The 27,382-nt window shown below is 42.6% G+C and overlaps 1 protein-coding gene across 5 annotated transcripts in view; it reads left to right on the plus strand.

The window, feature by feature from the left end:
- LOC146353562 (cyclic AMP-dependent transcription factor ATF-7) overlaps positions 1–27,382 on the plus strand; it is a 136,418-nt gene that overhangs the window by 53,608 nt on the left and 55,428 nt on the right. Inside the window, exon 2 of one of the 5 annotated variants that reach the window (XM_084836728.1) lies at positions 22,484–22,689. The exons of the other annotated variants lie outside the window; for them this stretch is intronic. The gene's annotated coding sequence lies outside the window, so the exon portion shown is untranslated. The remainder of the gene's footprint in view (positions 1–22,483; positions 22,690–27,382) is intronic. 5 annotated transcript variants of the gene reach the window in all.

A 27,382-nucleotide genomic window follows, 5' to 3' on the forward strand; every position in this document is an offset into this window, starting at 1 on the left:
AAAATACGTTTCAGTACAAATACTCCAGCTTAATGGGTTTGTGAATCTGACTTCTTGCATATGCCATCCTGCTTTATTGTGTTATACATTAGAGCAACAGAGCATGACCAGCAATTTTATATAAATACACCTTTGCATTCCCTGTTCTTGTCTGAAAGGATTCAGAAACCTTTCACCAATGGCATCTGTACAAGACCTCTGAAATGCAGCCAACTGCTCTAAAGCATGTAAGAACATGGTAGGGCCTGAGATATTTTTGGCCATGCATACCAAGTCAGAAACCCCATGAGTGAAAAGTTCAATGAGATTTATTTGTACAGGGATGAAGGGGAATTTGGTACATAGGTCAGTGCAAATTGGGGTTTGAAATGTATTTTGTTTCCTATACATATTTGAATACAAGCTGTTTAAACATTCCTTTCCCATTTTGGACTGTACCCGCCCCCCGCCCCCCATATTTGTGTGTGTGTGTGTGGGGGGGTTAATACAAAGAAATATGTTCCTTTATGTTCAGGCCATTGGGGTTATACTTCCATAATGTGTGTGCTAGCTAGGGCAGCTCTTCTCTGAGCACATATATGAGACATTTCTGATGCCATATTAACATCAACTGGGAAGAGAAGTTCAGATAAATATAGGCTGTTGTCATAAGCCTGTCTATAGATTAAATCAGTGCTTTCTATCTCTCTTCCCCCACCCTCTAACTGGATTTCTAAAATAAACTGGGATGGAGGCTTTGAAGATATATTGGCTAGTAGGTGTGTTTTACTTGGGATTTAACAATTTAAAAGAAGATATTAACATGTTGCCAGCACAAGGGTTATGAGGGAGATCCCAGCACACACATTTTACACCTGCAGTGGCAGTTGGTTGGGCTGCAAGAAGAGTTCTGTTAGGCCAAAGTGGCTAATAGTTTGAAAGGTTGGATTTCTCATCTGTTTCTGCCAAGGCTTTTTTTTTAATGATCTCAAATTAAACTACTATCTTTACTGTCGTATCAAATTAATCAAGAGAGTACCTTGTTCTGAATGCATCACGCCCACAAACCTGTGACTTTATTTCATTTTAAAGCTGTGTTCTTTCCCATGCTTCCTTGTATTACAATGTTTTTCTGGGAATCTTCAAAAGGGATTTTTTGTTTGTTTTTGGTATGTCTGCCTGCCTGCTTGCATTCCGTTCTGCAATCATTCCCCACATCACACTTTTTTGTGGCAAAGAACTGATCCCATTTGTCTCCCATGTGTTACTTCTGTGTCTAAAATATGATCTAGGGCTAGGTAATGCATTATGTTGTTTGTTATGGGAAGTAGCCATTATTATGCTATTGTACTATTACTCTCCAGTCCTGTGACAATTTCTCATGCCTATCACCAGCCTATTTTAGTGGAAGTTTCTGGAGATGACAGGAGGGTGTTTTCTTCCTAATCCCCATCCTTTGTTTTTATTTATGAAAATGGTACATGTTGCTCCTAACCTGTCATCTGTTGCTCACTAAGCAATGGAAATGAGTTAATTATCCATTTGTGAATTCTAACTTCATTTCCATTTGCCATCTGTCTATATTGGAAAGAGCTAAACCGAGCTGTTGAGTTTAGGCCTAAGGCGAAGCGTGGCTTAAACTATCCCTACTGGAGATGAAAATGTTGCTTTTTAAGTTAGAAGCCATCTTACATGAGGTATGTGTGAGTGAGAGTGAGAGAGAGAGATTTTCCCAAATACATGGTTGGCTGATGAGTCTTATTTGTAACAATGTTGATCTATTAAGAATTAATGTCAGTGGATTTTGGAGTGACCAAGTGGTTTTGTGAGGGATCCAATGTATCATGCCCTGAAAAGTTTTCAAAGATGAGTTGAAGCAGGTATGGCATACTGACCCATTCACAAGACCAGTTCCACATGTCAAACCCACTAAAAACTGGTTTGGGGCAAAATACCATATGAATTTCCCCGCTGTGTTCATATATTGAGGGTCATCTTCAGCTGTGCTATCCAGACCATGGGAAGATGCCACTAGGATTTGCTTTGCTAATATGCAGCGCCTGGAATGATTGGGGTAAAACTTCAGTTTTACGTAAATTCAAAGAGAACCCCAAGACTCATCACATAACTTATGATTTAGTCTAACGTCAAAAGAGTTCATTAACATTTGTCCTTTTGTGGTTCTTGTTCAAAGCTGGCAAATGTGACTATAGTATTCTTGAACAAAGAAGGAAACAAGAAAAGCTAGCATCTTTTTTCTTAAAAAGAAAATAAGGCCTTGTGATCTGTCTTATATGGGCCTGATTTATGACTTCGGACCACTTCAAGGTTGGCAACATCTTTGTTGCAAAGTCAGGAAACCTCTTTCATGGCTTGAGAGCCTGTGTATATAAACAGAAGGACTAATGACAAAGGGGATAAGTTGATACTTGGGCGGTCCACATTTTGTTCCACTTTTTTGTGAATTTAACTCACTTTAAGAAATCTCTTTAAAAATCCCACCCTTCTCTTTAAGGAGTTGAGTTTCCAACAAACTGGTCTGGAGGCTTCCAGGGGCATTTAATATCTCTCCTGGTGTCATACCAGAACAAGCTCTACTTCATTCTAATCTTCTACTGACTTGGCAGAACTGTCATTCTATGCTGTGGAAACTTGTGTGGTGGATATACAAAATAGTGAAACTGACCTGTTATGTCCTCATCCTTCTCATCGCAAGACACTTCTTTGAAAATCCCAGTTTTCACTTTTTCATAATAATAATGAAGAAAAGTCTTTGTGGTTTCAACTTTAAGGTCATTCTGTGCCCCAGGTTGCCCTTTCCTTATAGACCAAAATGCTGAACAAAACCATTAATAATTCCAGGAGACTTCTGCAGCCTCATTTGCCCAAACAACAGAAGAGATAACAAAACTATTTCTGGAGTGTACCACTTCAGATTACATGACTAAATGGTCTTCCACACAAAAAATTACAGTCCATAGACAGAGAAAACTAGCATGTCAGGCAGAGAGGTTCTGACAAAGTATTCTCCCTGATGTGCTAGTTTCCTATATGCAGGGAATATTTGGAGAGGGTGGGGGTTATAATGGAATAATAAGTTATGAGACTCCACCTGTAGGCTGAAGTGGGACTGTTCAGGTACAGATTTTATCTGCTCTTTCGTGCTTATGTAATTGCTATATTTGATACCCTTTTCTTTCATGGAGGAGGGGCTTTCAAAATGAATTGAGATGACAAAATATAAAGAATAAACAGCATAAAAATACATAAAATGCAGTTCTAGCAGCTTCACAATAAAACAGTGTTCAGCAATATCCATCATCAACATCCCAAAGCTTTTTTAGATAACCAGCTTTGCACTGCTTGCTCCCTTGGATGGGCATTCCATGACTGCAGTGTCACAGTTAAAAAGACCTTGTCTCCTGTGCCACCACCTCACTTCTAAAGGTATGGGAGCAGGGAGCAGTGCCACAGATATTGACTGGAGGTACATGAGAACTGGACTACAAGCTCCTGCTCCCAGATAGCTCCAATAGTCTTCATAGAGGACAGGCAAGGTTTCTGAGCTTCTCATTTCAACATGAATCTTGGGTGCTGGGCTGGTTTATGCATAGGTTCCCAGTCCTCCAAACCATGGTTTGGAGGATAATGATCAAGATTTGGGTTTTCATTTAGATGAATTACAGTTTGCCATTGTGTTCAAACTGGCATGCTATGGCTTCCATTTGCCCTCCAAACCAGGATTGGAAACCAGCTTCAAATGGTAATTTCCCATTCGGGTTTGAAGGGCAAGCACAAACCATAGTAAGACTTGTTCTTTATCCTCCAAACCATGGTTTAGAGCAGCTTTCCCCAACCTGGTGCACTCCAGGTGCTTCAGACTACAACTCCCATAAGCCCAGCAGCATGGCAAGTGGACAGTGTCTGGGGGGACATAGGATTGTTTGTTTTCTGGGCTCCAAGGTTGGAAACAGGGCTCTGATCTTGGAGCCCAGAAACTGCGCTCCCTACCCCCTCAGAGCCAACATGGTTCTGGCTACATCTCCACACTCAGAAATGGAGTGCGGAGACAGGAAAGGGGGGCATTCCCAGGTTGCAGAGGACACTGGGGCAACAGCCACACAAAATTTCTTATGGCCGGCCCAGCCTCCTTCCCTCCCCCTTCGAAGTGCTGCTGCTAGGCAGGTGAAATCAGCCATCTAGCAGAAATGCAGGGCAGGTGGGGAACGGAGGTGACAATTGCCTCTGCATTCCAGCCACCCTGCTTTGGATACCTGGCAGCCTCTGAGTTCGAAGGCTGCTGACTATCTTCATAGGATTGCACCCTTAAAGGATTGGAAACATTGCCTGTGAATCAGTCCAGTGATTTACATTATAGGCCATAGAACCAGTATTTTTCCAGAGATCGTCCAGCATATTTTAAGACTTAATTTCATCTTTCTCAAGAGACTGAAGATTTCAAGTGAGTGACTGACTAGTTCAGATTTACAATGGACTGAACATTGTAAGTCCTTGTGGGTGCTATGGGAGACAAAAAATTCTGCCATCTGTTGACCTAACAGAGACTTATCTTCATATCCTGATCAGGAGGGGTCCATCACAGAGTCTTCTATTACCGCTGTATCTAATAATGGCATCTATCCCAATGTCTTTGTGCAAGGCGTGGGATAGCCTTGGTTTCTGCTAACATTCCAAAAGGTAATTAATGGCAAAAAGTTGGACGAAGGTGGTAGTGCCTGAGGAAGTTTAGTAATCCTGGCAGTGCTGAGACCAGCTGCACAGGCCTCTCCAGGAAATGCCAATAAAGAAACTGTCTTGACAACTGATGCTGGCCTTAATGACTGGGGACCTCATTCATTACCAGGAACTCACTGCAGAGAGAGGAAGGGATGCTGCTACGGGCCAGTTCACACATGAGCCCAGCATGTGTATAGTGGAGAGCTGGGTGAGGATGCCATTATATCAGTGGCCCTATGCTAAAAGTGAACTTGTAAATCTGTACGGTCATTATACATGTATTAATACATATATTAATGATTTAGTAAGTGTTGCAAGGCTAGCTGCTGCAGATGCAGATGGTAGGCAAATGGTCCTGCAGTCAGACTTTTCTTATTTAGTGTGCAGGGTAGAGAAGCTTGGCTTTGAGTTTACCATTGCTTTTGTACACCCTGGAGTGTAGAATGCCCTCCTGCTACTGGTATTTTCCTGTTTTCATAAGCAGAACAAGAGCATCTTGACCCTTTAGTTCGGTCCTTCCAGGCTTCTGAGACCTTAATGTACAAAGGGGTTTCTCTCAAGACAGCTTTATTCTGGGAATATTATCGTGTTGTGTTCTGTCATTGCAGTGCTCATCACTACTGTGGTGGTGGTGATGGTACTATAGTGTGTCTTTCCATTGCTGAGCTGGAGACACCGCTGCCTGGTTTGACTGACAGCTCTTCCTTAGCTTTTTCGGGCATGCAGAATATCCTCCTGCCACCTACTGGAACCACACTAAGAACAAATATGATGTAGTGGTTAGAGTGTTGGACTGGGATTCGGGAGACCTGGGTTCAAGCCCCCACTTGGCCATGAAGCTCACTGGGTGACTTTGGGCCAGTCACTGGCTCTCAGACTAACCTACCTCGCAGCGTTGTTGTGAGGATAAAATGGAGAGGAGGAGGACCATGTAAGCTGCCTTGGATTCCTTATGAGAGGAAAAAAGGCGGGATATAGATGTAAAAATAAATATATTTTTTTATTGGAAAGCAAACTGGCAAAAATCTGAAGGACTAGATCCAGCCGAAAGAGATCCAACTCATTCATTGCTCATTATTTGGGGCTGCATATTAAGATTTCTCAAAGGATGATTGCAATATTATGCATCTATGAGTAATGATTTGCCCACAAAACAAGGTAAAATGACACAAGTTACACTAATTCCCTAAAATATGAAAATTGCCAATTCAAAAATATGAAAATTCAAGCTGTGGTGTATTTCTGATGTGACTCAGAAATTATCAAGCCACCCAACGACACAGCTACGTAGAATGACCCTGGCCACCATCCAGAGTTCCCCAGGGCTCCGATGTGGACATAAAGCTCACTCAAGAGCCAGCATGGTGTAGTGGTTAGGGTGTTGGACTGGGACTTGGGATATCTGAGTTCTAGTCCCCACTTTGGGCCAGTCACTGCCTCTCAACCTAATCTACTTCACAGGATTGTTGTGTGAATAAAATGGAGAGTAGGAGGAGAATCATGTATGCCGCCTTGGGCTCCTTGGAGGAAACGCGGGATAATAATGTAACAAATAAATAGTAAATAAATAATCCATAGGCCCTGTACACAGAATAAGGAGGCACAAAGCTGTGCATGGTTGTAGGTGCAAAGCCCCCTAATGTAGAGCTTGTGTTTGCACATTGTGCACCAGCATCCCAGGAGAGTCACTGAAGCAACTCTGTTGTCTTTTCTAGAAGCTGGTGGCTATCCAAGTGAGGATGTATGTTCTAACAGCAAACACAGTATTGGGAGATTAGTAGGGACATATAGAGGATCAGCAACTGGGATTTGATGGATCTTGCTGTTCTGAAGGGAGCCCCAGAGGACTGTTTGAAGGTGAATCTCTTGAGAAATGTGGCATCTTGTTTGCATCTCACGCGGTCTTAATGAGACTTGCTGACAAACCAAGCCACTGTGTTTTAGAGCTACCAGCTGTTTCTCTTGAATAATCTTTATCTGCTGGCTAAAAAGCAGTGTGTGCATTAAAAGAAAATCATGGTTCTAAGATTCCCTTGAGAGTAAACATCAACAAATTAAGAATTTTTTGTGTAAAAGGAATGAGTATAGGGGACACAGAAAGCCCAGCAAAACAAAGCTATAATTTAACCACTGTAATAAAACCTTGTTAAATAAAACCACTTTGTAATGTGGAGCTAGGGCAAGGCACGTAAATAGCTGCTGCTTTTTAAAATTGCTAGTTCCCAAAGTTTGGGCTCCTGTGGTTAAGGGTTATGTAGAAATGCTACGTTGACTTTGTATCTCTTGGGAGCATATTGATATGTTTGCTGAAGGGTAAAATAACCCATAGTAAGACTACACTTTGATAGCATAAAGCGCACTTGGTAGCTATTAGTGTGAGGACACAGTGACTCGGTTCACACAATCACCGCAGCCCACCGTGGCTTGTTTAAGCCATGGTGGGCTGCACTGTGTGCCAGACAGTTTTTAAGTATTCAAGCTTCAGCTTGTCATGTCATCCAAACCCGGGCAGCAGGGGTTGTACAAGGGTTAAACAGGCCTTGGGTTATGCGAGGGCTGTTCAACCCTCACGCAATATCCACTGCCCAGGTTCGGATGACATGACAAGCCGGGGCCACAGCTTAAATGGCCCCCGGCACACACCACAGCCCACCGTAGCTTAGATAGCCATAGTGGGCTGTTTCATCATGCAAATCGGCCCAGGGCAAAATCTGACCCAGCTGGAGTCCCAACCCAGCCTCTGGAGTTCCTCAGATGGCTACACCCTTTTCCCTGTCCCCACACCCTTCCCCCAACCACTTATTGTTTGGTGGTTTCCTGGCTCTTGTGCAGTTCTTTCCCCATTCTAAAGGTCGAAATGCCTCTTCTAAGGCTTAGTTATTGGCAGCAAGAGCTTTAAGTGAAAATATGCGGGTTTTACTATTTTATTTTTTTTTTGCTTTTCCCACCCCCCACCCCTTTTGCCCTTGATTCCACCCTCTTTGCCTTCAGTCCCGCTCAGCACTGGAATGAGGCCCCCAAGAGTTTCTCCGAAATGGAATGCAGCCCTCGGGCTGAAAGAGGTTCTCCATCCCTGCCTTACACCGAGCTTCAGATATGTCTGCTCCTACGCATGTCTGTTTTCAGTTGATTTATCCTGTCTTTCTACCACAGCTACAATGCTGGGGGCAGCTTGCAACAGTTTAAAACTACAGAAAAAGTAATAAACATGTAGCAATACAGTAAAAACAATAATCATAAAACAGGGACAAATACAGCAGACAAAAACAACTTTAGAAACACGGGGTCAGCACTAAAACACCTCAGCCCAGCAGGCCGAATGCCTGCCAGAATAAAAACATCTTAACTATGTGCCAGAATGCAAGAAGGGAGCCAAAGGGTCCTCCTGCCATAATTTAGGTGCAGCTGCAGAGAAAGCCCTCTCCTGTGCCCTAACTAGACAGATCTCAGCCACCATTGGGATATAGAGAACAGCCTTCCCCACAAAACTTGAGGAGCAAGCAGCTTGGAGTGGGAGAAAATGGTTCTTTGGTAATCTGGGCCCAAATACTGATGTATTTGGCTAATAAGAAGTGGTTTAAACATGCTTATCTTGGGCAGATACATTTGATTTTGTTTTGGATTCAGGCAGGTGAAGGCTCTGTGGCTATTTTCATGGCAGGTCCAAACCTTTAAAAAAAGGGCTTTCCAAATTGTGTTCCAGAGAACTCTGGGGTTTCTCCAAAATGTCAGTCATGGGAGGAATCAAGGCAGATTCCTAAAGGCAGTAAGACAGCAGGCCCATGACTATTGACTTTTCCCTGCAGTGTGCAGCTTCGGGAGACTCTTGAGTATGTTTTAGGGCAGCCTTCCCCTACCTAGCGCCCTCCAGATGATTTTGGACTACAACTCCCATCATCTCTGATGATTGGCATGCTGGCAGGGGCTGATGGGAGCTGTAGTCCCAAACACGTGGAAGGCAGCAAGTTGGGGAAGGCTGTTTTGGAGTGTGCACTTGGTTGACATGGGACAGCAATGACACCAAACAGGCCTGGCCATCACCCCTTGTAAATTGAGCATGCCCCCTAGTAAACAGTGGCCCAGTTTAGACTATCATCTTTAAACTATAGTTTGGTTATCAGTAATGAGTCACCATGGACCTCAGGTGAGGTTTGTTTTTCCTCCCCTTCTCTTTTGCATGGAAGGAGAGGAGAGAGGGGGGAGCGTAATTGCCCAAGGCTCACTGAGTTAGTTCTTGATCATGCAAACTGGGAGTTTGCACCCTAGGAGCTCTTTAGTATACAGGGCGGTTGTGGAAAACATACAAGGGTTCCTTCTTAGACAAGCCAACGTGGAAGTGGATCCCTGAAGGAAGAACATTTTAAAAACCACTGCTTTCAAGGCTCTGATCATTCATGGTGTAAACTCTTGTTAAACTTACTGTGGCACTCCAGGATGAGTACAACGGATGTTAAAAGTGGGGGGAGGGGGGAGATGCACCTGTGTGTCATCTTTAGCAACGTGTCCAGCAAGCCCCTTGCAGTCAAGGAAAGGTTCCTCTCACTAGCAGGGTAGCTTACTGCAAGGCTGTGCTGTTTGTGAATAATTAGATGAGAAACTCAAATGGTGCAAGACCGGATACTGCTGCAGATGGCCTGCATGTTGTCATATTGTACACAGTGGGCTGCATCACATAGGCCCGCCCACCTTGTATGATGCAAGTGATATTACACCATAGCTGATATGGATCTTCACATAACCCACCTCACATCCATGCAAGTTACTTCCTCAATATGTGACATGATGGCATCATGGTGCAGTGTCCCTGCAGTCAGCTCTTTTCCTAACACCACATTGCCTTTGAGTGGTTGACTTTATACCTAGAGGTGAGGGTTTAAGGATTTCACTGAACTGGGGAGGAAGAATGCTGTTGTTGGAGCTATGAAGAATGCAGAAGTACATATACCTATAAGTTTGAAAGATCAAAAAAAGAAGCCAAAAAGGCTGAGCTTCCACACTTAAACACACACACACACACGAAGGAACTAGAAACTGGGTAAACTGAATGAGGCTATAAATTTAGTTTTACGCTTGAGAGCAGTTTGAAAATAGAATGTCTGCTGAAAATTGCCTCTTTGCCCTGCTCTACTCCCACCCAGACCTGAACAACACAAGGTTCCTTTTTCCAGGCTGACTATAGGCCCTGAACACTGAAAAGCAATTTAATTAGTAGTAAATGTATGCCTTTTGATAGTAGCAGGGACATTGTCTTTTTAAAGAAAACTGCCTTGGGTTATAAACTGAAGGCATGATCCAGGCTACTGCACAAAGGAAAAGAAGCCTCTGCCTTTAAAATTTAATTATGTATGTAGTCTTGTCATAGATTGGTGCCACAATGGGTCACTTGCTAAACCACTTTACAGTAGATATTGAAGCCTGATGCCAGCTGGACAGTTTTCTCTAGAGTATCTGACTTCATGCTGCCAGTGTGAAACAGCTTTGGACGCCTGCCTGTTCTGTTCTTCCTCCGGCATCCTAGGAATCAGTTAAGTGGTTGTACCAGTTGGTCACTAGATACAGAAGTGGCCTTTTAATGATGAATGTTTTTCGCTACCTTAATTCAGCACCCCAGTGTATTAGGATGCAATCCTGTGCATGTTCAGACAGAAAAAGTCCTACAACTCCCAGCATGCCTCAGCCAGCTGTGCTGGTTGAGGAATGCTGGGAGTTGTAGGACTTTTTTCTGTCTGAACATGCATAGGATTGTGCCCTTAGTCATTTTTACCATGAGAGAAATCTGTACATTCCTCTCCAATCACCAGTGAGCCGCTTACTGTGCATTTGTCAGTCTTTTAGAACGACAAAGATTAAGCTAGGACTATTGCACTAATTTTGTATTTTAATGGGTTGGCATCCATTTTTATGTTCATAAACTTCAAACAAGAAGGCTGCATAAAAGCTGGAGAGGAATTTATCTCTTTCGACAAATAGGGATTTGAGGTCTTAATCTATTTTATTCTTCCCACTTGAAACCTCTTTTGACATCCTGAATGCTTGTTTAAAATCCACAAATGCATTTGCCATATCAGCTGGTCCATTTCAGCTTGGGACCTGTGGAAGCGTGGAAGGGAAAGAGGTCACTTCAAGATCAAAATATAGGTTCATTGACAAAACTACATGGATAAAAGGTTCTGCATAGCTTGCTCACATTGTGGTTATCCGTACTGATCTCGTCACCACTCAGTCTTTTTTATTAAGAGGCTGCAGCTGGAAAGTAAAATGCTTAAAAGCTTTGGCTGCTGCTCAGGACTAGTTTCAAAAAGCAATTAGAACTGTAAATTAGAGAATCATCAGGCACAGAATTGCATCTGGGAATTCGGAAGCAATGAGCATAGGGAGATTTTTTGGTGAGGACTCGATCTGCCCACTAAGTATGCCGTTAGTATGGGTGCATTGGGAGTTTGCTAATGGACCTGCCAGACTTAATTCTCTTCCAGTTGAAATCTTTTTCCCTCCCCGCCCTCCCAGGTTGTGAATCATGAGCATGACAAACATAAGATTTAGAAAAAGACTAGGAAGTATTTAAAACACACATAGTCCTTCCTGGATTTGTAGTGAAGCAAGCATCAACTTCTTTGTTTTGAAAAGTTTACAGGATTGCATAACTCTCTTGCAGATGGCTAGTGGTAAGTTGTGGTCTTTGTGGTTGAAGAAGTAGAGAGTTATCGTGCAAGCTATGACTTAAGTATTCTACTTAAATTAAGTAGAGAGGTGGTGAGTTTTGTTGGGTACTTGAAGAATGCCTTGGACACACTTCTACATAGCTCAAATTGCATCAGTGCCTGACTTCCAGGAACTCTGCAGCAGTTGTACAACGTGAACATCCTCATCTATGCTGCTGCTACGTAATGTTTTAAGCAGCAACAATGCTGTAGGTGTTATACCGACCAAAGAGGTTAATACTGTTCTTGCTCAAGGAGTTTAACAGTACAAGGCTTCTGCCCAAGGACTTGCTAGGCAGGGGGGAGAATAGTCCTAATACTTTACTGCATATGCTTGACTTCAATGTATATAAGACATCATTTTGAAAAGCCAAATGGAGAAGCTCCATACAGTCAGTAAAAACAAGACCTGGAGCTGACTGTGGCTCAGATCATGAGCTGCTTCTTGCAAAATTTCGGCTTAAATTGAAGAATGTAGGGAAAACCACTAAACCATTCAGGTATAACCTAAATCATATCCCTTATGAATATACAGTGGAGGTGAGGAATAGATTTAAGGGATTAGACCTGATAGACAGAGTGCCTGAGGAACTATGGACGGAGGTCCGTAACATTGTTCAGGAGGCAGCAACTCAATCCATCCCAAAGAAAAAGAAATGCAAGAAAGCCAAGTGGCTGTCTGATGAGGCTTTACAAGTAGCTGAGGAAAGAAGGGAAGCGAAAAGCAAGGGAGAAAGGGGAAGATATACCCAACTGAATGCAGAGTTCCAGAGAATAGCAAGGAGAGACAAGAAGGCCTTCTTAAATGAACAATGCAAAGAAATCGAGGAAAACAACAGAATGGGAAAGACTAGAGATCTTTTCAAGAAAATCGAAGATCTCAAGGGAACGTTTTGTGCAAAGACAGGCATGATAAAGGACAAAGAAGGCAGGGACCTAACAGAAGCAGATGAGATTAAGAAGAGGTGGCAAGAATACACAGAAGAACTATACAGGAAAGATCTGAATGTCCCTGATAGCCATGATAGTGCAATCACTGAACTTGAGCTGGACATCCTAGAGAGTGAAGTCAAGTGGGCCTTAGGAAGCATTACTAACAACAAAGTAGTGGAGTATTCCAGCTGAGCTATTTAAGATCCTAAAAGATGATGCTGTTAAAGTGCTGCACTCAATATGCCAACACATTTGGAACACTCAACAGTGGCCACAAGACTGGAAAAGGTCAGTTTACATTCCAATTCCAAAGAAGGGCAACACCAAAGAGTGTTCAAACTACCGTACAATTGCGCTCATTTCACATGCCAGCAAGGTGATGCTCAAAATCCTACAAGCTAGGCTTCAGCAGCATGTGAACCGAGAACTACCGGAAGTACAAGCTGGGTTTTGAAGAGGCGGAGGAACTAGAGATCAAATCACCAACATTCGCTGGATCATGAAGAAAGCAAGGGAATTCCAGAAAAACGTCTATTTCTGCTTCATTGACTACACTAAAGCCTTTGATTGTGTGGATCACAACAAACTGTGGCAAATTCTTAAAGGGATGGGAGTACCAGACCACCTTACCTGTCTCCTGAGAAACCTGTACGAGGGCCAAGAAGCAACAGTAAGAACCGGACATGGAACAACCGAGTGGTTCAGAATTGGGAAAGGAGTATGACAAGGCTGTATATTGTCACCCTGCTTATTTAATTTATATGCAGAGTACATCATGAGAAACGCGGGGTTGGATGAATCACAGGTCGGAATTAAGATTGCCGGGAGAATTATCAACAACCTCAGATACGCAGACGATACCACCCTAATGGCAGAAAGTGAAGAGGATCTAAAGAGCCTCTTGTTGAGGGTGAAAGAGGAGAGTGTAAAAGCTGGTTTGAAACTCAACATTAAAAAATGAAGATCATGGCATCTGGCCCCATCACTTCCTGGCATATAGAAGGGGAAGAAATGGCAGCAGTGACAGATTTTATTTTCTTGGGCTCCAGGATCACTGCAGACGGTGACTGCAGCCATGAAATTAAAAGACGCTTGCTCCTTGGGAGGAAAGCTATGGCACACCTAGACAGCATAGTAAGAAGCAGAGACATCACCTTGCCGACAAAGATTCATATAATCAAAGCTATGGTTTTCCCAGTAGTAATGTATGGCTGTGAGAGCTGGACTATAAGGAAGGCTGAGCGCCGAAGAATTGATGCCTTCAAACTGTGGTGCTGGAGAAGACTCTTACGAGTCCCCTGGACTGCAGGGAGGTCAAATCAGTCAATCCTAAACGAAATCAACCCTGAGTGCTCATTGGAAGGACAGATCCTGAAGCTGAAGCTCCAATATTTTGGCCACCTAATGCGAAGAGAAAACTCTCTGGAAAAGACCCTGATGCTGGGAAGGATTGAAGGCAAAAGGAGAAGAGATGAGATGGCAGAGGATGAGATGGCTAGATAGCATCACCGATGTAATGAATATGAACTTGAGCATACTCCGGGAAAGAGCAGAGGACAGGAAGGCCTGGCATGCTATGGTCCATGGGGTCACGAAGAGTCGGACACAATGTAACAACTGAACAACAACAACAACAACGTAGTTTGCAGAAAAACAAATGAAAGCATGCCAGCTCATTAGATAAACAGGATATGTTTCTTATTGAATCCAGGGTGTAGGAGCCCTTGATTTTAAAATTAGATTTTCATTGGTGGAGGTTGGGGGGGGGCTTGTTTTACTTTTTTGCTGTGTTTTAAGCCATCTTTTCCATCTTTTGTATTGGACTGCAGTTTACCCCTGATAGACTTGCTAACTGTTCCTCTCTGCAAAACAGCTTGCCGTTTCAACTTCTGAATTTGGTCTACCTCCCTGTACTTTTGCTGTTTTGATTTTAATCATAAGCATTACCACTATATTGCCCTTGATCTTTCCAAGATGATATTGTTGGCTATTAAGGCTGCAATCCTATGCATTGGGAGTAAACCCCATTGAACATGAAGGTATTTGCTTATGAATAAACATGCATAGGATTGTGCTGTAAGAGAAGCAGGATAAGCTTTGTAAGAGCTGAGTTGCTAGACTGTACTTTTTACAACTTGTAGCTCCCCTAAAGATAACAAGGTTTGCAAGAGTACAGCTGCTAGTCAATAAATTATTGCTTACGAACGGAGCAAACAAACATTTCAAGTTGGCTGTTAATCCTTAACGCTTGGCAGGATAAAAATAGCTTTGGTTTGGCTTTATTGAGGAATGTGAAATGAATGCAAATATTTACAATATCCTTTCTTCTAAAAATAATTTTGTGGATTTACTTTTGCAAATTGTGTAGTAGAGATCTATTAAAGAATGATGGTCTGTCCTACAATGCCTAAATATTCTCTACAGATTTTTTTTCTAATGTTGGCATGTATGCCGTTTCTCCAAAATTAACTGTATATGACTAGTAGATGTACAGCAGTATGGAAGTAATTGCAGAAGCCACTTCCTAGTATAGTATCTAGTGCATACATTCTATGTGTGCAGGAGCCATAAGCTACTTTGTGGTCAACTATGAGCAACCCCAACAATGACTTGTCAGTCAGATGCAGGCAGGCTGAGCACTTGGAATTTCATCAAGTGATCCAGGACTCTAAAAGTAACTCTTGTTCAGATTCACTATCGTCCCTTGTTCTTTAGTCCTTGATATGAGGGAGTTGACTTCTTGTGTGGAGAAAAGTGTTCAAGTTCATGAACTATAACGTTATTTAACTTCATCTTTCCACCACCATTCTTGAAAGCAGTTAATCGTTTATCAGGTCTTATGAAGAAAAATATAATCACAAATTTGTTTTTGCCAGAATTCATGCACACGAGAGTGTGTGTTTGTGTGTTAAGCTTGCATGGGTCCAGAAACAATTGATTTTGAAATGTTGAATCTTGGAAGGTAAAGTAGTGGAAGATATGAGTCTGTTGCACGTGCGCACGCATGCACACACACACACACACAAACTAGTTATGGCTAGCTACAGTCTTGCAACTAAAAGCCATCTGCAAAACTGGCTGTGCTAATTTCTACCAGGTGTGTATGTGTGTTGTGTGTGTGTGTGTGTGTGTGTGTGTAACTACAGACACCCCAAGACCTTCCATTTTTGCCAGAAGTTCAAGATCTTGTATAGGGAGCATGAGTGTGCGTGTGTGTGCGCACGTGTGTGTGTGTGCGCGTGTGTGCATGAGAGAAAGAGAGAGAGAGAGCACTTTAAGTTAAATGCAGCGTTTGCCAGGGAAACTCCTAATCATGATGATTTGCATCAGTCAACTGCTTCTCTTAGCACCTGCTGGCAAATCTTTTCTTGCTTGTGTATAACTGACAAGGCCAGGCTGGATGCCAGAGATGTTTTAAGAGATCAATATAGCCTCCCACAGAACACATGCTTGGAGCTGTAGACAAATTAATTGATTTCCATCGTGTTTGAATTATTCTGGGTATCTTGCGGAAGGGTTAGCTGTTTGCCCTATCCCATTTTTCCCACTTTGACAGACTATATTGTCTACAAAACATGAAGCTTGCTTGAGAAGAATCCTTCCTTGAGTCTAGAATTCAGGAGATATGAAGCATTTGCAACAGGAGGCATGATTAATTTAGTAAACAGTCAGATCTTGCAGGAAGGCCTGAATACAGTCTTGTGTTTCTGTGGTGGATCCGAGTTTGAATTCTGGGTCTCTTCTTCCCCCACTTCAGAACACAATATACATCCTTGTACCTGGACTGTGACTGTGAGATGCTCTTTTGATTATTGAGGCATGCCTTATGGCCAAAGTGGATATGAGCAGCCATGTTTGCTTATTCACATGTCTGCCCCACGTATAAAGTGGAAGGTGGAACTCCCTCCCTAGGGAACTCCGCCATGCCCCCTCTTTAATGAGCTTCTGCCACACACTGAAAACTTGGTTATTCAGGCAGGCATTTGGGGTGGGTTAGGGTATTTTTAAATAATGTTTTAATGTATAATTTTATTGTTTTAAATTGTACCATTGTACATCGCCCAGAGTGGCCGGGTGACCGACCAGATGGGCGATTAAGAAATTTAATTAAAGGAGTGTGTGTCTGATTTTCCAACAAAAGGTATATGCAGGTGAGGGGAGCTGAACTTTCTCACCCCACCCCAATGTCGTGTTGCTGCACTGGATTGGTTGACCCACACTGGAGAGGGGAGAAAAGCACTTCAGATGACCAAGTACCGCAAGGCAGGGCTGGGGAAAGAGGGAGGCCCTTCCTCACCAACTGCATGCATTTTTTGTTGTAAAACGTACGTCCATAGCTTGAGTTATATAGAAGGGGTTGTAGCTCAGTGGTAGAGCACCTGTTTTGTGTGCACAAGGTGTGCACAAAACCCCAGTGCCAATCAATTTGAAAATGCTGGGTGAGGTGGTCTGACTCAGTATAAGGCAGCTTCCTATGTTCCTGTATATATAAACAGGGAAGATACAGGAATAAACAAACCTGGCTGCCTCTATCACGTCTAGCTTGGCCCTAAATTGTTGTAATCTCTACTCCATTTCAACAGTTCAGTGTGTGGGAGGGCAGGGATGAAAACATGGCTAATCATCATCACATGCACAATCACTCTTGTGTCTTTTATTGCATGCTTTTGTGCTGGGAAGCTGGACACAGCATTCCAACACATGTCTGTGTACTCATATAGCAGGGTTTATCCAAGACATTTTGCTGCTGGAGGCAAAGGACAAGGTAGTGTCCCCTCGTTCCATTCCATGTACTGGACTGTCAGTTGCACCTTACTTGAACATTGATGATGGGACAGTGTCCTCCGTCTGTGTGCAGAAGGCTAGTTTAAGGGTTGCAGGACAGACAGCTCTTTGGCCTGCAAAGCTCTGTCCTCCAAGAGAGGGGAATGGCTGGGCTCAGAAGGAACAACTGGGGGCCAGTGCCCAGCCTCTGCTGCCTGAGGCAGTTGGCTCACTTTGCCTAATAGTAGGAGCTCTGTGATATGGATTCACATAGAATCATAGGGTTGGAAGGGGCCTACAAGTCTATCGAGTCCAACCCCCCGCTCAGTGCAGCAAGCCTGATTCCCAGGTGGTCTCCCATCCAAGTACTCACCAGGGCTGACCCTGCTTAGCATACTATAAGCTTTCTCCTACACCAACATGTTTCATATATTCAGGAAAAAAATATAACATTTGAAGTGGCCTTTAGAGCTGGTGTAGCATTATAGCTAAGAGGGTGAGCTGTGAGGTAGGAAGATGCCAGTTCAACTTTCACCTCAGCCATTAGTTTGCTAGATAGCCTCAGAAAAGCAAAGCCTCAGCATCCCACAGCCTCGGCATCCAACAGTTTGTGATATTAGGATAATACCAACCTGTCTCACAGGATGGTGTGCATAAAGCATTTGAAGTGCACTAAAGCATCCTGTAAAAACAAAGTATAATTAGTATGCCATTTCTAATTTATAGAGTACCAGCTTGTCACTCTTTTGTATCTTCGAAGTATCTCTGTATGGCTGGTATCTATGCTGTGGATAATGTTAGATTTTGATATGGGAGGCTCAGACATGCTGTTTCAGTCTATAAATAGCATCTTGCCTGTTCACCTGCGGTGAGTAAGATTTGCCTGAGGAGACCAAGCAATGTAAGATTTCTAAATGAACGAATGTGCTCAGCCATTGATGTGCCAGAAATGTTTAATATCAGTATGTTTGGGCACGCAAACCAGTATAAATGTTTGTAGACTAATAAATTTCATGGGCTTATTTTATTTTAAAGGCTGTTGACCTACACTTCAGAGTAACTGTTACAATTATTAATTGTAATAGTCTAATAAATGCTAATTTAGCAGAGTGTTTCAGTATTAACACTACTTTTGGTATACACCCATTTACTTGCATCCTAAATAGTATAGTTTATGTAAAGGGTTTGATCATAAGCTTGCCTTCCTGTATAAATAAACTGAGAAACAAAAACAAGATAGAGTTAATTCAAAAGGTCAGAGAATTATTACAACATAATAAAAATAATCCAGGTAATGATGTATTGGAGGAAGTAAAAGAAAGTACCAGAGTTAATAAGGAGCAAAAGCCTTACACAAAAGTTTTTTGAGAGAGATGGCTAAGCTGATCAATTTCTAGCTGGGAGATTAGCAGGAGAACAAAGGAAGAAACTTGTTCCTCTAGGGATGAGAGAACCAAAAAACCTCAGTGAGGAGTTATATTAGTAGAATTCATAGCATTTTATAAGCATCCACAAGACACAGATTTAAATCAGTCCTTTGCCAAAACAGACATTTCTAAATTAAATGAGGGAACATAAAAACATTTTTAGGAAGTCCCTTAGCCCTGTAAGAGATAAGATAAACCATAAAGTGGTTAAAAGGAAAGAAGTATCTGGGTTCAGATGGGTTCTCAGTTGAATACATAAAGTAGTCATTTTTTCATATATTCCATCGACAAGAATGTAAGTAATGCCAAATTACACATCAGATGCCAGGAACATAGAATGAAATGATGATATCAAAATCTGCAAAGATAGGACAGTCCTGATATTAACAGAATCATACGGACCAATCTTCTGCTGAGAATTATAAGATTCTGACTACAATTTTGGCAGAATCAATAAAGTAGTAAGAAACTATGTGTTTGATGTTTGGTGACCAATGGGTTTTATTGTAGAAAGGTTAGTGCTGGATGGGCACTGAACATAATGGCTAAATGTAAGGAACACAAGAGAGAAGTTACATTAATATTTGATGTAGAAAAGGCTTTTGATAGAGCCAAGTGGCTATATTTAAAATTCTTTGGTACTTGAACTTTGGAAACACCTTTTTTAATGTGTTAAGAACATTTATAGTTAACTGCCAATCAGACAATTAGTTGTCAACAATTAGAAAGCATATCTTTACAAAGAAGGACTAGACATGGTTCTTTAATTTCTTATTTGTGATTAGTATTAGACCATCTGCAGTTGTCATTATCAGCCCTAATATAGCAGGTGTTAAACTTGAAAAATACACATTTAAAATATCATGATATGCCAGTGGCATGACATTTTCAATAGTGAATATAACTAAGGCTACTTGCCCTAGATTCTTGCCCATTCTGGCTTGTGAAATCTGCCAGAGCTGGGCTGGATATCTGGACCTCCGAGGTGGTAAATGCCTCCTTGAGGGACAGTGAGGTCCCCACAGCTTTGAAAGAAGCTGTGGTGAGGCCCTTGTTGAAGAAACCAAATTTAGATCCTATGGTTTCAGATAACTACCGCCCTGTGTCAAATTGGCCATTCTTGGCCAAGGTGCTGGGGCATGTGGTGGTCTCACAACTCCAAGCCGTTTCAGATGAAACTGATTACTTAGTTCCATTCCAATCATGTTTCAGGCCTCGTTATGAGATGGAAACAGCCTTGGTCACCCTGGTTGATGACTTAGGCCGGGAATGGATGGGGGGAGTGCAACCCTCTTGGTTCTTCTGGGCTTCTCAGCAGCTTTTGATACTATCGACCATGGTATCCTTCTGGATTGTTTATCTGGATTGGGCTTGGGAGGCATGGTTTTAAAGTGGTTCCAGCCCTTTCTGGAGGAGCAGTCTCAGAGGTGGTGCTGGGGGACTTCTGTTCCACCCCATGGCCATTAGCCTCTGGGATGCCGCAAGGTTCTGCCTTGTCCCCCATGCTTTTTACCATCTACATGAAACAGCTGGGGGAAGTCATCAGGAGGTTTGGGCTAAAATGTCATCAGTATGCAGATGGTACTCAGCTCTACTTCTCGTTTCCATCTGCGCATCCCAGGAACTCTTGAACCAGTGTCTGGAGGCTGTTTGGGGATGGATGAAGGTGAACAAGCTGAAACTTAATCCAGACAAGATGGAAGTACTGTGGGTTGGGAAACCAACTACTTCGGATAGAGCTTTACAACTGGTCTTAGATGGGGTTGCACTCCCCATAAAAGACCACGTGTGCAGTCTGGGAATCCTTCTAGACTCTGAGCTAACTGGGGAAGCCCAGGTGGCTGTGGTGTCCAGGAGTGGTTTTTACCAGCTTAGGCTGGCACAGCAGCTGCAGCCCTATCTGGAGAGGACAGACCTTGCCTCAATTATCCACGCACTAGAGACATCCAGGCTGGTCTACTATAATGTACTATAGATGGGGCTGCCTTTGAAGACAGTTCAGAAACTCCAGCTCATGGAGAATGCGGCCACCCAAGTATTGGTGGGGCAAGACGATTTGATCACATAATGCCTATACTTTGCCAGCTGCACTGGTTACCGGTGAGTTTCCCAGCCCAATTCAAAGTGCTGGTTTTGACCTTCAAAGCCTTAAACGGTTTAGGACCACGTTACTTGAAGGATTGCCTTCACCCATATCAGCCCACCCACACTTTAAAATCAGAAAGACAGGCCCTTCTCATTTGCCCACCCCTGAGAGCAGTCAGGTGGGTGTTCACACATGAGGCAGCCTTCTCTGCACTGGCCCCACACCTTTGGAACTAGTTGCCATCAGAGGTCTGCCATGCTCCATCATTGCAGACTTTTAAGAAGGCATTGAAAACATATTATTTTACCGTCACCTTCTCTTGATATGACTGCTGTTGTTGCTGTTACTGCTGCTGTTGTTATTACTGCTTTTATTTTTATGTTTTTATTGCTTTTAATATTTTAACTGTTTTATGTATTTTATTGCTGTAAGCTGCCTTGGGAGGGTTTCTGCTCTGAAAGGCAGCCAAGAAATGTAATTAATAAATAAATAAATAAATAAATAAATAAGGCTGTAATCCTATATACACATACCTCAGTAAGTCCCATTGAACCAATGGAACTTGCTTACATGTAGATGTGAATAAGATGGCACTATAAATCATTAAGGGAAGTACTGAATTTTATAAATTTATATCCATAAACATTTTTATATTAGACTAACATGAAGACAGATAAGTGAATATTAATCTTGCTGACCATACAAAAGGAGCAAATTTAAATCGTATTGGTATAGCGTGGTCTGAAAAACCTATTTATTATCTTCAGTGTATTGTGTTTGAATAATTGTGCACCACTTGCAAATAACATATCAATAGACTTAAAGAGTGGGCTAAATAGCAATCCTTTCTAGCTGGGAGATGTTTGATGTTAAAAATTAATAACTTCCCAAAGTTGTTCTTGCTTTGTTTTTCAAAATGTACTGATACAGGTGAGTTTGAAGTGGCAAAAACCTACTGACTAGTTTTGAATGAAAGGGAAAATCATAAAAGGGCATCAGTGACAACACTGCAAAAACCTTATGGTAAAGGAGATCTGAATGTGCCTGATATTTTTACATACTATTTTGCTTGTTTGAAAGTTTTGTCCCAGTGGTTAATGGTCGATATGAATAAATCATGGTGAATTTTAAAACAAGATTTCCTTTAGTCCCTTTTGAACATTTAAAATGGTATTCTAACTGGTTTCCTATCTGTCCATTCTATCCCCACCCCGACAGTTTCAGCATTCTGTGGCCACTGGGCATGCTCAGACTGGCTTTTTGAGGGTGGGGGAAGTTCCTCCCATTAGAGTTTCTTCTCTACAGATTTCTTTTGTGCTTCTGTGAACCTTGGGGTTCCCCTAAGCCTTCTCTGTTGTGCTGTTTTGGCTATATAAGCAACAGCATTCACAGCCAGAACACCTGAAATAGAGGGAATGATAAAATCCTTTTTGAACAGTAACAACTGTAAACTGTAACTGTTCTACTCCCTTAGAAGAAATGGAGTAGCACTCATAGTCAACAAAAGGGTGGGAAAAGCAGTACTGGGGTACAATCTTAAAAACGATAGAATGATCTCAGTACGAACCCAAGGCAAACCATTCAACATCACAGTAATTCTAGTCCATGCCCCAACCACTGATGCCGAAGAAGCTGAGGTTGATCGGTTCTATGAAGACTTACAACACCTTCTAGAACTAACACCAAAAAAAGATGTCCTCTTCATCATAGGGGATTGGAATGCTAAAGTAGGAAGTCAAGAAATCACCGGGATAACAGGCAGGCATGGCCTTGGTGTACAAAATGAAGCAGGACAAAAGCTAATAGAGTTTTGCCAAGAGAACACGCTGATCATAGCAAACACTCTTTTCCAACAGCACAAGAGACGACTCTACACATGGACATCACCAGATCGTCAATATCGAAATCAGATTGATTATGTCCTTTGCAGCCAAAGATGGAGAAGCTCTATACAGTCAGTCAAAACAAGACCTGGAGCTGACTGTGGCTCAGATCATGAGCTGCTTGTTGCAAAATTTCAGCTTAAATTGAAGAACGTCGGGAAAACCACTAAACCATTCAGGTATGACCTAAATCATATCCCTCATGAATATACAGCGGAGGTGAGGAATAGATTTAAGGGATTAGACCTGATAGACAGAGTGCCTGAGGAACTATGGACGGAGGTCCATAACATTGTTCAGGAGGCAGCAACTCAATCCATCCCAAAGAAAAAGAAATGCAAGAAAGCCAAGTGGCTGTCTGATGAGGCTTTACAAGTAGCTGAAGAAAGAAGGCAAGCAAAAAGCAAGGGAGAAAGGGGAAGATATATCCAACTGAATGCAGAGTTCCAGAGAATAGCAAGGAGAGACAAGAAGGCCTTCTTAAATGAACAATGCAAAGAAATCGAGGAAAACAACAGAATGGGAAAGACTAGAGATCTTTTCAAGAAAATTGGAGATCTCAAGGGAACGTTTTGTGCAAAGACGGGCATGATAAAGGACAAAGAAGGCAGGGACCTAACAGAAGCAGATGAGATTAAGAAGAGGTGGCAAGAATACACAGAAGAACTATACAGGAAAGATCTGAATGTCCCTGATAGCCATGATAGTGCGGTCACTGAACTTGAGCCGGACATCCTCGAGAGTGAAGTCAAGTGGGCCTTAGGAAGCATTAGTAACAACAAAGCTAGCGGAGATGACAGTATTCCAGCTGAGCTATTTAAAATCCTAAAAGATGATGCTGTTAAAGTGCTGCATTCAATATGCCAACAAATTTGGAACACTCAGCAATGGCTGCAAGACTGGAAAAGGTCAGTTTACATTCCAATTCCAAAGAAGGGCAATGCCAAAGAGTGTTCAAACTACCGCACAATTGCGCTCATTTCACATGCCAGCAAGGGGATGCTCGAAATCCTACAAGCTAGGCTTCAACAGTATGCGAACCAAGAACTACCGGAAGTGCAAGCTGGGTTTCAAGGAGGCAGAGGAACTAGAGATCAAATCGCCAACGTTCGCTGGATCATGGAGAAAGCAAGAGAATTCCAGAAAAAGTGGCTATTTCTGCTTCATCGACTACGCTAAAGCCTTTGATTGTGTGGATCACAACAAACTGTGGCAAATTCTTAAAGTGATGGGAGTACCAGACCACCTTACCTATCTCCTGAGAAACCTGTACGAGGGTCAAGAAGCAACAGTAAGAACCAGACATGGAACAACCGAGTGGTTCCAAATTGGGAAAGGAGTATGACAAGGCTGCATATTGTCACCCTGCTTATTTAACTTATATGCAGAGTACATCATGAGAAATGCGGGGTTGGATGAATCACAGGTCGGAATTAAGATTGCCGGGAGAATTATCAACAACCTCCGATAAGCAGATGATACCACCCTAATGGCAGAAAGCAAAGAGGATCTCAAGAGCCTCTTGTTGAGGGTGAAAGAGGAGAGTGCAAAAGCTGGTTTGAAACTCAACATTAAAAAAACGAAGATCATGGCATCTGGCCCCATCACTTCCTGGCATATAGAAGGGGAAGAAATGGAAGCAGTGACAGATTTTACTTTCTTGGGCTCCAAGATCACCGCAGACGGTGACTGTAGCCATGAAATTAAAAGACGCTTGCTCCTTGGGAGGAAAGCTATGGCAAACCTAGACAGCATAGTAAGAAGCAGAGACATCACCTTGCCGACAAAGGTCCGTCTAATCAAAGCTATGGTTTTCCCAGTAGTAATGTATGGCTGTGAGAGCTGGACTATAAGGAAGGCTGAGCGCCGAAGAATCGATGCTTTCGAACTGTGGTGCTGGAGAAGACTCTTACGAGTCCCCTGGACTGCAGGGCGGTCAAATCAGTCCATCCTAAAGGAAGTCAACCCTGAGTGCTCATTGGAAGGACAGATCCTGAAGCTGAAGCTCCAATATTTTGGCCACCTAATGCAAAGAGAAAACTCTCTGGAAAAGACCCTGATGCTGGGAAAGACTGAAGGCAAAAGGAGAAGGGGACGACAGAGGATGAGATGGCTAGATAGCATCACTGATGCAATGAATATGAACTTGAGCACACTCCGGGAGAGAGCGCAGGACAGGAAGGCCTGGCGTGCTATGGTCCATGGGGTCACGAAGAGTCGGACACGACTGAACAACAACAACTGTAAAAAGATGTGATAAATTAAATAATATTCTAAGACTCTGGAGTTTAACCATACGTTTGTAACTAGGTATAAACACCTGGCTAATGCATGGCCTAAAAAAGTTTAACATGGTATTGCAGAAAGGCAGCTTTGTTGTTGTTCAGTCGTTAAGTCGTGTCCGACTCTTCGTGACAGTGGTGGTGGTTGTGGTGGTGATCATGATGATGATCTGTGGTGCCAATATTCCTTGGTACCAATGTTTCAGTTAGGGAATGACATTATAATGAACTTAAGGAATGGAACAGTATTTGAAATGAGACTATTATGAACGATGAATTAAAAGGAATGTTATAAAAAATATACTCCCATCTTAGATTCAGAAAGTGAGTTTGGAAATACTTCTAAGAAGAAAATGGGAGAAAAGAATTGCTGGCAAGATATAGCAAAGGATATCATAGAATCATGGGGTTGGAAGGGTCCTACAAGACCATCGAGTCCATCCCCCTGCTCAGTGCAGGAAGCCTGATTCCCAGTCAGTCTCCCATCCAAGTACTAACCAGGGCTGACCCTACTTAGCTTCTGAGAACAGATGAGATCAGACACATCCAGCCCTTTGGGAATTATATTTTTATTACAGGTCCAGCAGAAACTCCCTGTATCAATTTCAATGAAAATAATTTATATGATCCGTATAGTTGGTATCATACCGGTTAAATAAATGTATACCAGTTAAATAAATGTATTAAAATAGCCAGGATAAATATTGATGTTGCAGTAACCTAACAGCTGACTATTCAAGTATGGAGGGCCTGCCTGAAGATTTATTAATTTGTGTGTGTGTGGAGGGAGGGGAGGGTTACAATTTAAATATGACCAACTGAAATATTACATTTGATCCTGTAAACATTTTGTAGAGACATACTGATTGATTTGTAGGGACATACTGATTTGTTAATAAGGAGCATTGTATCATAATTTGGATTCCCATACCAGCAACAATTTTGGTTACTTCAAAATGGCAAACAAGAGAAACTCCTACAACTCATCCGCAGACCTCTTTTGATGTTAAAATTAGACCTCCCATTTAGGTTTAGACACATGAACAGTAAACACGGCTGTTGCATCTAGGTGGCCCTGCGAACTACTGATTTGCCTTAGGTGACTTGGGGAATAACACTGTGGTTACCTTTTCTCTGGAGTCTCATGTGGCCCAGAGTGGTAGGCGGCAGTATTGCAACTGAAACTCTCCCCACGACCTGAGTTCGATCCCAGAGGAAGCTGGGTCCCAGGTAGCCGGCTAAGGTTGACTCAGCCTTCCATCCTTCTGAGGTCGGTAAAATGAGTACCCAGCTTGCTGGGGGAAAGGTAGTCACGACTGGGGAAGGCAATGGCAAACGACCCCACTATAGTCTGCCATGAAAACGCCAGCGCAAGCGGCATCCCTCTAGGAGTCAGTAATGACTCGGTGCTTGCACAGGAGGAACGTTTCCTTTACCTTTTTTCTACAGCATTCTCTCTGGACATGTTTTCTCCACAAGTTAAGCCTTTTTTCCTTTTCTTTTTTTAAAGTAGTTCTGAATTCAGAAGCTTTTATGACTCAGAAGCTGAGAAGTGGAGCCTTGGCCAAGAGGCCAAAAATAGTCTTGCTATTTGGGACATTTGACTGCAAGTCCTACCTCAGCCGTTAAATTTCAGTGGTTCACCTCTAACATAGCTCACACCTTTTGGTTAGTTGTTCCATATTTATACATGTGAATCCCTCACTTAACATATGTATATCAAGCACCAGGCTGAGAGGGTGGGTTGTGCCTGTCGTAATTGCCTCCATGTCAGTGCAGGGCTGGCAGTGGAGCACTCACGGAACGTATTCCATTTCCTGAGTTCATAGTTAAGTATTCCTATGAAGTAAGAGTGAGAAGGAGGTTAAAACCTAATTATTAGATGTGTTCGAATATAGTGGGTGGCAGAATCATAGGTAGTAGATGTGATTGTGCACTGAAGACATGAATCTTGCAGTCTGTTGTACCTCAGTTCCTCATCCATGAAGTAGGGATGCAATTTGCTTGGTTAATAGGATGATAAAATTAAATTCATTAACTGAGTGCAGGACTCAGGTGATAGGATGCAAGTGGGGCCCGTAAGTGCACAGCTGAAATTGGCTTGTTCAAGGTTATGCAAGAATTCTGTGGCACAGCTGTGTTTTAAAAAGAGTGTTAGTCACCATTAGTCACTTCTGCTGGGTAAGAGATTTGTCACATTCACACACTGCACTTTTCAGATGTATTCCTGGTTTTGCATCTTCAGTTTTATGTGGGCTGCCCAATGGATGGAGAAGATTCCTGTCCCAGGTCATCTAGCACTTCGCTGCTGCCTCATCTGAGCAGGCAGAACTGCTTTCATCCTTACCCTGAATGGTCTGCTTCTTTTTTTTTGGGGGGGGGGGGTCTGGATAAGAGGGGAAATGACCTCCAGTTGTTAGGGATTAAGGCACAGAGCATATATATCCCATTTATATGTTGTTGGGTGGGAGCACATCAGAGAAAAGAAAACTCCCAGTTCATTATCTCCTCTACCCTATAATGCCCACAGGTTCTGTTTGGCATAGAACTACTGTGTGTATAATAGTTGTGCAGAAGGGAGGGTTTCAGC

Source organism: Heloderma suspectum, chromosome 2 (assembly GCF_057233095.1).
Source record: "Heloderma suspectum isolate Gila_16-S chromosome 2, 16-S_ref, whole genome shotgun sequence".
Taxonomy (NCBI): Eukaryota; Metazoa; Chordata; class Lepidosauria; order Squamata; family Helodermatidae; genus Heloderma; species Heloderma suspectum.